The sequence below is a fragment of the Tachysurus fulvidraco genome, chromosome 18 (assembly GCF_022655615.1).
Source record: "Tachysurus fulvidraco isolate hzauxx_2018 chromosome 18, HZAU_PFXX_2.0, whole genome shotgun sequence".
Classification (NCBI taxonomy): Eukaryota; Metazoa; Chordata; class Actinopteri; order Siluriformes; family Bagridae; genus Tachysurus; species Tachysurus fulvidraco.
This window is the reverse complement of record NC_062535.1, coordinates 12,951,810-12,962,298: the sequence shown is the minus strand read 5'-3', so window position 1 is coordinate 12,962,298 and position 10,489 is coordinate 12,951,810.

Genomic DNA, 10,489 nt, shown 5'->3' with positions numbered 1-10,489 from the left:
TGTCACCTTTAAGCAAAATGTCATTAGGTACAGTCAGTTCCACTCTCACCTGCCAGTATGGTACCAGCACTTTGCTCAATTGATGTTTTTCAACCTGCAAGACAGTGTGCTTTCACCTTTCTGCAGGTAATGTCCTCTGCTTGAGCTTGTTGAATAAGCTCCAGTTTGTTGTCAGTTACAGGGAAGGATGACACAATTGTATCCACAAAGACCTTTAAATCCTTTTCCAGCTGTAAGTCTGCCTGTAATGGACCCACCTCCAGTGGTGCCCGTGAGAGTGTATCTGCCGTGATTAAGTTTTTCCCTGGAACATGCTGAATATCAAAACTGAAGCGCAGCAAGCGAAGGCGAAATCTGAGGATTTTGGGTGGTAGTTCGTCTAGTCCTCTGCTTCCCAGCAGTGGTATAAGTGGTTTATGGTCCGTAAGCAACGTGATGTGCAGACCTTATAGATATGAAGCCAGTCTCTCACATGCCCATGTGACTGCTAGCGCTTCCTTTTCGGTCTGCGCATAGCGCTTCTCTGTGTCTGTTAGACTCCTGGATATGTATGTTACTGGCTTCCATGTTCCGTCTTTCTGTTTCTGTGACAACACGGCGCCTATGCCGTAAGATGATGCATCTGCAGCAACCTTTGTCTCTCTGTCTGGGGAATAAGCAGCCAGCACTTTTGGTGAACTCAATTCTTGTCTTAATCTTTGAAACGCTTGTCTCTGAGGCTCATCCCATAGCCAACCAGATCTCTGTTTAAGCAGTTCTTTCAATTGGGATGGTGAATGAAGCAAGTTGTGGCAGGAATTTAGCAAGGTAATTTGCCATTCCGAGGACTATGCGTACATCTGCCACACTCTTGGGCTCTGGCATATGCAGAATAGCACTGAATTTATTTGGATTTTGTGTCCAACGAAAAGCATTTCAGTCTTAGCAAACTTACATTTTTTCATTCAGCGTAAGTCCCACTGCTTGTAATTTTTTCAATACTTTGTTCAGACGCTGGTCATGTTCATATTTGTCTCGCCCAAAGACTAGGATGTCATCTGCATGACATATGATGCCGCTGAAATCCTCCAGTAGCTGTGACATTCGTCTCTGAAAGTGTTCTGGTGCCGATGCAATGCCAAATGGAAGTCTGTTGAAAAAATATCTCTCAAATGGAGTAATAAACGTGGTGAGAGGTCTCGATTCTTCTGTAAGAGGAATCTGCCAGAAGCCTGATCTTGCATCCAGTTTTGTAAATACTGTAGCATCTGACAACATGGCCAAAGACTGATCTACAGCTGGAAGAATGTGACACTCTCTCTTGACCCACTTGTTTAGATTTATCAAGTCCACACATATATGTATCTTTCCATTTGCTTTAGGAACAACAACCATTCCTGCACACCATTCTGTGGGGCTGCTCACTTTCGAGATTACACCCATTGACTCCATTCTGAGGGGTATGGGAACTCTACGGGGTGTTGACAATGCATATGGTATCGCCTCTGTCTGCAGCTCTATGTGATATGGGTCTTTCATCAATCCTAGGCCACTGAAAACTGTTGGAAATGTTCTAATGTAATCACAGTCCTGTAGTGTGACTGTTTCCATTCTCTGAACGAGATGTAAGGCCTCAATAGCGGGAAGACCGAGAAGAGACTGTGTTAGTTTGTTTACAACATACACTTCCTGAGTGCTGCTCTGACCTTTAGCACCCAGCACACACTGGAAACATTCTTTAACATCTAGAACATCATGTCCTGGGCCATACAGTATTTTTGGTGCTGTTTTCAACTGACCAAAGTTATTTGCTTTGTAGATGCCTTCTGGATTCGCAGACACAGCAGCTCCTGTGTCGAGTTTAAAATGGACAGGAGTTCCGTTCACAGTGACAGTCTCGGTCCATTCTGTAACAATCCCTGTTGACAGTTCTCCGAGAAATGCATAATTCTCACACTCTGAGATTTCTCTGTCCTGTTGCGAAACACAGTCCAGTTTGTACGTCCGACACACAACTGAGTAATGGCCCTTTTTCTTACATTTCCGGCACTCAGCATCTTTTGCCGGGCAGTCTTTCCATGAATGTTTCCTTCCCTGTCCACATCTACCACAGTCTTTTTGTAGTGATTTTTGTTTCCTTTTATCATCTTGATGTCTGACCTGTCTCTTATACTGGACCGTAGCATGCTTGTTATAGCTTGTAGCATGACTTCCAATCGCATCCATATTCAAACCGTGAGTGACTGGTGCGTCTGTTCCATGTAGCACCGCTTGTTGTTTCTTTACTGTTTCGTTTTGGCGCACTGTTTGTATAGCTTTTGCTAACGTTAGTGTGTAACGTTGTGTTTGCCGACGCAGTGCTGTCTGAATGCCTCCACCACAGATTCATATTTCTTTCTGTCTGACTCACCCAGCGGTAAAAGAGCAAAGATATCATCTGCTTCTTCTCCCATGGTATATAACAGGGAATTGATCTGGTATTTCTCAGGCTTTTCACTCAGTCCAGACGCTAGACGAAAGCGCTCGAAACGTCTGATCCATCTCGGATAATCCGCCGCATTGGAGAAATCAAACGGCTTCGGATGCGATATTTGCACTGCTGCAACAGCCATCATGCGATTTGTTTTCTGCCCGTGGTTCTCTGTTACCTAATCGCTAAATTCACTTCTGACACCATGTATTATTATGTGTATGCAAGGTTTCTCAATAACCACACAGTACACCGTCATGTCCAACGAATGAACTTCCCCTAGATATTTGAACAGCTGAGTTACCGATTAAATTCAAATGACAGGTGAAGACCTACCTCTTCCTGAAACTCTTAAACTAGTTCTTAGTTTTCTTGTTTGTTTTGATGTATCAATGTATTCATTGATGGAGTCTTCAAAACATCTCTGTACATCGCTGTTGTTAAAGGCGTCTGCCGAATGCTGTGAATGAACATGTAAATGTATTGTAACACAAATAAACACTGTTTACAACCATGTTAAGTAGAAAAGTAGCTCAACGTGTCAAAGCTTGAGGTGAATGGACTACAAGAGCACATCAACGTCTGCTCCTGTCAGCCAAGAACAGGAATCCTAGGCTACAGTGGACTCATGTATCATTGGAGATTGTAAAACGTCCAGGCAATGTTTTTTTTTTCGTTATTGTTGTAGATTATATTTCATTAGAATTCAAGTGAGGTAAAGCTGGTCGCATGCAGCCACTGTAAATCTGTCCACCTTCATAATGGGATTTCACCAAACAGAATATATGTTGACCAACCATTAGGGTTATTCAAGGAAAAGCTAATGAACAGAAAGCCAGGAATAAAAATAGTCAACTCATGTTTGAGTTATACAAGACTCTTATCCTTTAAACACACAGCACAGTCTCAAATCAGTCAAATCCTGAAACATTGAACTAAAAATATTCAAAGTGAGATTATGTAAGTATTCATCTAATTATACAATGTGAAAGCTCTAAATTAGTTTTAGAGAAATCTGTTGCCAGGAAATGTCACATAATTAGAATGGAGTGTGAAGTGTCCACTTAAGTATGCAAACAGTGTCACATGATCATGATCACTGCTAATCTACCTGTCTCCAGAAGGCCTTGGAGAAACTAACAAACAGGGCAGGGAAAAATGTTATATAATGTGAAAAATGTTATATATCATGTTCAGAGTCTTTCCAACTCTGAACATGATGCTACCATTTCCATGCTTCACTCTTATGATAGTCTTGTCCAGGTGATGAACACTGTTTAAATTCTGGTGTGAATACATACGGAACACACGGTATTGTTTTATCATTTACTTGTATTGCTTAATAAGACAGCCAACAAGCTTAATCACCTCTGTCTTGTCGAGGCATTCCCTGAATCTGACAAAACTATTTTTCTATGTTATGTATATGGAAGAAGCCAATTAATGAAAATGGGGCATAGATGATTTTATTATAGCCACGTTTCCATTACAACAAAGTGGAATTATTTTCTTCACATATCCCAACTGAGGAGGTTGGGGTAGGAGTGCAGTAGCAGCTATGATACAGTACCCCTGGAGCAGGGAGGGTTAAGCTTGGCAGGAACCCTAACCTTCGGTCAACAACCCAGAGCCTTTACCACTTGAGCCACCATGTTAAGATGCCAGACTTCTCGGAATATTAAATGTTATAGCAGTTACCAGAAAAGCCAGAAATAATATAATTTCCCTCGGATATGTGCACAGAGTCATTAGCAATTTCCTGATTATCCATAGCATTCTGTTGTCCAGCTCCATTGATTTATGCAAATAATATGTTAATGAGTTTGTAACGGCACATCCAAAAGCATGCATATTTATCTTTGTGGTAATGCTTCTCATGAGTTCATGGTTCCAGGATTTGATCTTTATTTAACACATTCCCTGTTTCACGCAGACATACTGTACATGGTAATAGATTTATAATAGGATCTTTGTTCACATGAGAACCTTGTATTTAATGCTGTAAATGTTTCCCTGCTTTGCAGGTGCAATAAATACACATATATTTTATTCCACGACAAGAAATGTAAATATAAATGTGTTCTGGGTTAGACATTAGACATAAACATAAGTGCATCTAATTAAATCTAATTTACTGTTTAGTATGTCCTGTCCAGTGTCACCCAAATGAGGATGAGGTTCATTTCTGAGTCTGGTTCCTCTCAAGGTTTCTACCTCATATCATCTCAGGCAGTTTTTCCTCACCACCATCACCTCAGTCTTGCTCATTGGGTAAAATATTAGAGATAACTAGTAACTTAATTTTAAATTTTAAATGTTTTATATATCTGTCTCTATGTTTCTGTAAAGCTACTTTGGGAAAATGTCAATTGATAAAAGCGCTAAAAACAGTTTTAGAGCATTTGATGGATAAATGTATTTTGCCTGAAGCTTGCTGCTGGTGGATTTTCAATGTGGCTTAGTCTTTGTCTTGTGCTGATGGCTGCTGCTGTCAGAGGACAACCCTGCTGTGTGTGAAGGTTAGATGGTCATCACTGTGTGTGTGTGTGTGTGTGTGTGTGTGTGTGTGTGTGTGTGTGTGTGTGTGTGTGTGTGGGTGGGTGTGGGTGTGTGTGTGCATATATTATTGTCAATCTGAAGGCCTGGAAATTCAATTCAAGTTTTTCAATTCAAGTTTATTTGTATAGCGCTTTTTACAATAGACATTGTCTCAAAGCAGCTTTACAGAACATAAACATAGAGCAGAAGGTAAACATAGGAATAATAAAAGAAATAATGAGTAATAAAAGTAAAAGAATTAACAGAATAAAAAAATCAAGATTATTATTAGATATATATATATACATTTACATTTACATTTACAGCATTTGGCAGACGCCCTTATCCAGAGCGACGTACATAAGTGCTTAAATCTCTAACACTGAATACATTAATGCTGGTTCACTAGGTTACATACTTAAGATACCATGAGTTTAAAACATTTGTTCAAAGTTACAATGAAAAAGTGTCAAAGGTTTTTTTTTTTTTTTTTTTTTTTTTTTTTTTTTAAATGCAAAGGATAAGGAAAGAAGTGCTAGTTGAAGTGCTTCCTGAATAAGTAGGTCTTCAACCACCGCTTGAAAATAGCCAGTGACTCAGCTGTCCGGACCTCTAGGGGAAGTTCATTCCACCACCTTGGTGCCAGTACAGAGAAGAGTCTTGTAGTATACTTGCCTCTTACCCTGAGAGATGGTGGAACCAGTCGAGCAGTGCTGGTAGATCGGAGGTTACGGGGTGCAGTGCGAGGAATGATGAGGGCTTTGAGGTAAGAGGGAGCTGGTCTATTTTTGGCTTTGTAGGCCAGCATCAGTGTTTTGAATCGGATGCGTGTAGCTACCGGAAGCCAGTGGAGGGATCGCAGCAGCGGGGTGGTATGCGAGAACTTTGGCAGGTTGAAAACAAGCCGGGCAGCTGCATTTTGGATCATTTGCAGAGGACGGATTGCGTTCATAGGTAGACCTGCCAGCAGTGCATTGCAGTAATCCAGTCTAGAAATGACAAGAGACTGAACAAGTACCTGGGCAGTCTGTGTGGACAAAAATGGCCGAATCCTTCTAATGTTGTAGAGAAGAAACCGACATGAGCGAGTCACATTTGCAACATGAGAGGAAAAGGACAGTTGATTGTCCATGGTTACCCCAAGGTTGCGAGCTGTGGCTGAAGGGGAGATCAGATCGTTGTGCAAGGATATAGCAAGATCGTGACCTGGGGATGAATCACCTGGGATGAACAGCAGTTCAGTTTTGCTAGGATTGAGCTTTAACTGATGAGCAGTCATCCATATATAGTTCACAATGTGTATGTATTTATCTCCCTATGAGTAAGTCTGAGGTGACTCAGGCAGCAGTGGCAAGGAAAAACTCCCTTAAAGTGGTAAAGGAAGAAACCTTGAGAGGAACCGGACTCAAGGGGGACCCATCATCATATGGGTGACACTGGGGGTGTGATTGTAATATACAGTCAACAAAGGTTGTATTGGTGTAAGGATCATGGACTTCAGATCTCCTTAGTATCACAGAGTCTAATTGGAGATGTCTCAGGATTCTCAGAGTTGGCCTCAGCTCAGTTGACGTTCAAAGGTTTCGTCCCAAAGAGGACGTTGCGGGCTGGTACAATGTCTGGATGCCTCGGGATGGGTACAAAGAGAGAAGCAGTGGAGAGGGATTAACATATCTGCTGTTCATAAAAATGTGCAGGTCTGGTGTACTGGTGCATGATATTATAGGATGTATTATGTGTATGCCTGACTAAAGAGATGAGTTTTTAATCTACATTTAAACTGGGAAAGTGTGTCTGAGGAAGACTATTCCAAAGTTTGGGAGCTAAATAAGAAAATGCTCTACCACCTTTAGTAGACTAAGATATTCTGGGAACTACCAGAAGTCCTGAGTTTTGTGATCTCAGAAAGCGTGAAGGATTGTAATGTGTTAGAAGACTAGTTAGACACATGGGAGCTAAACCATTAAGAGCCTTGTAGGTTAAACACAAAGATGGCCTTGTATCAAGACAATCTGCAATCACCTTTAGCAAGAATGTGTCAAGGACTGGAAAGCGATAAAACTCTCAGCGCCATCACACACACACATGCACATGCACACGTGCACACAACAAACACACACACACACACACACACACACACACACACACACACACACACACACACACACACACACACACACACACACACACACACACACACAACATCCCCAATATCCCAAGCAGAGCAGCAGTGGAGTGAAAAACCAATAGTGTAATAAATAGTGTGTGTAGATGTGAGTGTATGTGCATTTCATCTCGCTGCCTTTGAATTAAAGGCAGCATCTCTTTTGAGAGCTGATTCTGGGCTGGTAAATAATTCAGGAAAATACACCTGATAAAATGTCTCACTGTCATAGTTCATATACTTCATCCTTGTTATATTACTTCCCTTGACATTATCATGTTATTTATTTATACCACTTTGGTGTTTAATGCTTCATTCTGATGGGTCCAAATGCCTTGATTCTCTCCTATGGTTATTGACAGCAATAGTTCTATGTAATACTGTATGTTATCAGTCTACAATAACAATGTTTGTGACTTGTATACTAGATGCTTGACATAAATCTGAAAACATTAAAAAAAAGTTTCCAATGAGATGATGTTTAATAAACATGTATGGAAGGATTCTCCACAGTCAGATGGAAAGCATGATAAACCTGAAGTGAGAGAGGCTGATGAGGGAATGACTGTGTGTAGCAGTTATAAGTGAAAATGAATTAACATGCTTTATTGATGTTCCACAATGTTTAATAAATAAATAAATAGTAAATAAATAAATAAAAGTTCTTGTTTTTTGTTATCTATCTATCTATCTATCTATCTATCTATCTATCTATCTATCTATCTATCTATCTATCTATCTATCTATCTATCTATGTGAAATTGTTTCGTATTGGTGGAATAAACTATTTAAAGTGACGTGACATACGGCCAAGTACGGTGACCCATACTCAGAATTCGTTCTCTGCATTTAACCCATCCAAAGTGCACACACACAGCAGTGAACACACACACACCGTGAACACACACCCGGAGCAGTGGGCAGCCATTTATGCTGCGGCACCCAGGGAGCAGTTGTGGGGTTTGGTGCCTTGCTCTAGGGCACCTCAGTCGTGGCCGGCCCGAGACTCGAACCCACAACCTTAGGATTATGAGTCAGACTCTCTAACCATTGCCCCACATTTACGAGGTGCTTAAAAACATCCACATATTGTGTTATATAGAGTACATAGAGTGTTGCATTGTGCCATATCACACCACTCAGTCATTGATTTTTTCCGTAATACCATGTCGTATTTTCACAGCATGTGTTTTATTCCTAAATAGAACCAATTTATGTTTTCTATAACAAAACAATGACGTTTAACAACTTAAGAGCAGCTTGAGACAAAAAAGAAGGGAAGAATTGAAACAAAATAAAATGCCATAATGACAGATATGCTGATGCAGTATGAATGAAAGCTGAATTAATCTATTGGACATTCAATACAAACCTTAGTCAGAATGTCTTAAACAGCGTATGCTGAAGTAAAGCAATTGCAGCAGAAGGGTTCCTCTGGGACAGGAGGCTGACTTGATCGATAGCCAATAACATCACTGTGATGCCCCATGCAATAGCTACTAAAATATCACAGGGTATTTGCCGCAGTGGAGCAATTTTAGAATAAAAACAAAAAGCTGCTATTAGCAGGGAGATTCCCCAAGGCTGTTATGTAACACAAACACTGCAGTAATGGACCTGTGTAAAAGCATACTCAGCTAAGCTTTAAAATTCCAAATAAAAAGGAAAATTACTGGATATGTTATGATATTCTCAGCTTCTATATGTTTTACCTTCAACTCAGTAGTGGCATACTATGGCAAGGATGCCTTCAGGACTAAAAACAATAACCCTAATTATACCACCTTGGAGTCTATTAGTCCATTAGTTATTATTATTATTTAACATACAAATGAAACACGGTACAAAGATTTCTCATTTGTTTTGAAATACGGATGGAAGTTGGATGGACTGCTTGATGGTATCGTTGTATATTGTTGTGACTTTTGATCCTGAACCCAGGTTACTGTGGTTCAAGTTCAACATGTTCACCATGTGTCCATGTTGGTTTCCTTATAGCTCTCCGGTTTTATCCAATTTAGATAAAACATGGCTAAATGGATTAGAATCCTACTGTATTATATCATAACCCTCAACTTAAGAGGCAGGTAAGTCCCCATAAACACACGCCTCCCCTTCACACCTGTTCTTTTTCAGAAATCCATTAAGATTTTTTAAAAAGTAACAGTTCTACATTTATATTTGTTATAGTTTTGTGTAAGCTTTTTATTCCCCCAGAAACCTCCTTTAGGTGAAGACATTGATTGGTCCTCTGCACTACATCACACATCTGGTAAGAAGCTTTTGAATAATTCACACTAACACTCACAAGAACCAGGTCTGCATTCAAGCAAGCTTCAGCATGCCATTATCACACTTCACTGAGCTAAAAGAACGTCAATTTACCCCAGTCTTCATATCCGCCCTCCATTTCCTTTCTCTGAGAGAGAGATAGAGAGAGAGAGAGGCTCAAGAATACAAGAATACAAGAGGCTCAAGAATCTATCTATCTATCTATCTATCTATCTATCTATCTATCTATCTATCTATCTATCTATCTATCTATCTATCTATCTATCTATCTATCTATCTATCTATCTGATTTATTTTCATGTTATTATCTTTAATATAGGATGAAAGGCTGGAACAAAATTCATCATCTGATGTCATTGGGGTCCACACGAAATAATCTCATCAATCTGTATAGGGGATACAAATCCTTTCAAAAAAGCTGCACTGTGGCAACAGTCTATAAACCAAAAAAAAAAAAAAAAAAATTGATAGAAGTCCTGATACTCATATTCTATAGTGGCTGTACATAGGGCTGACATACAATTAAACCTTAAGCTCAGGCATCATCGGGCATCGAGGCAGGATACACCGTGGACGGAGTGCCAACCCATCGCAGGGCACACACATTCTCAGTCACTCACACACTACGGACAATTCTCCAGAGATGCCAATCAACCTACCATGCATGTCTTTGGACTGGGGGACGAAACCAGAGTACCCGGAAGAAACCCCCGAGGCACGGAGAGAACATGCAAACTTCACACACACAAGGCGGAGGCGGGAATCGAACCCCCAACCCTGGAGGTGTGAGGCGAACGTGCTAACCACTAAGCCACCGTGCCCCCCGGCTAAAGAACACAATTGTAAAATTTTATAAAGCTACTATTGCTACTAGGAAAGTTTGAGCAAGTTGATGTTGGAATGATTATATGATCTGTGGAAGGTTTTATGTATATGCGAACAGATACAGTAGAAGACAAATATTGGGACTGAATGATGCTTCAATGCTTAATGTAAATGTAACCAGTAACCATAGTGACAGGAGATCAATAGCAAATTGATGGCAG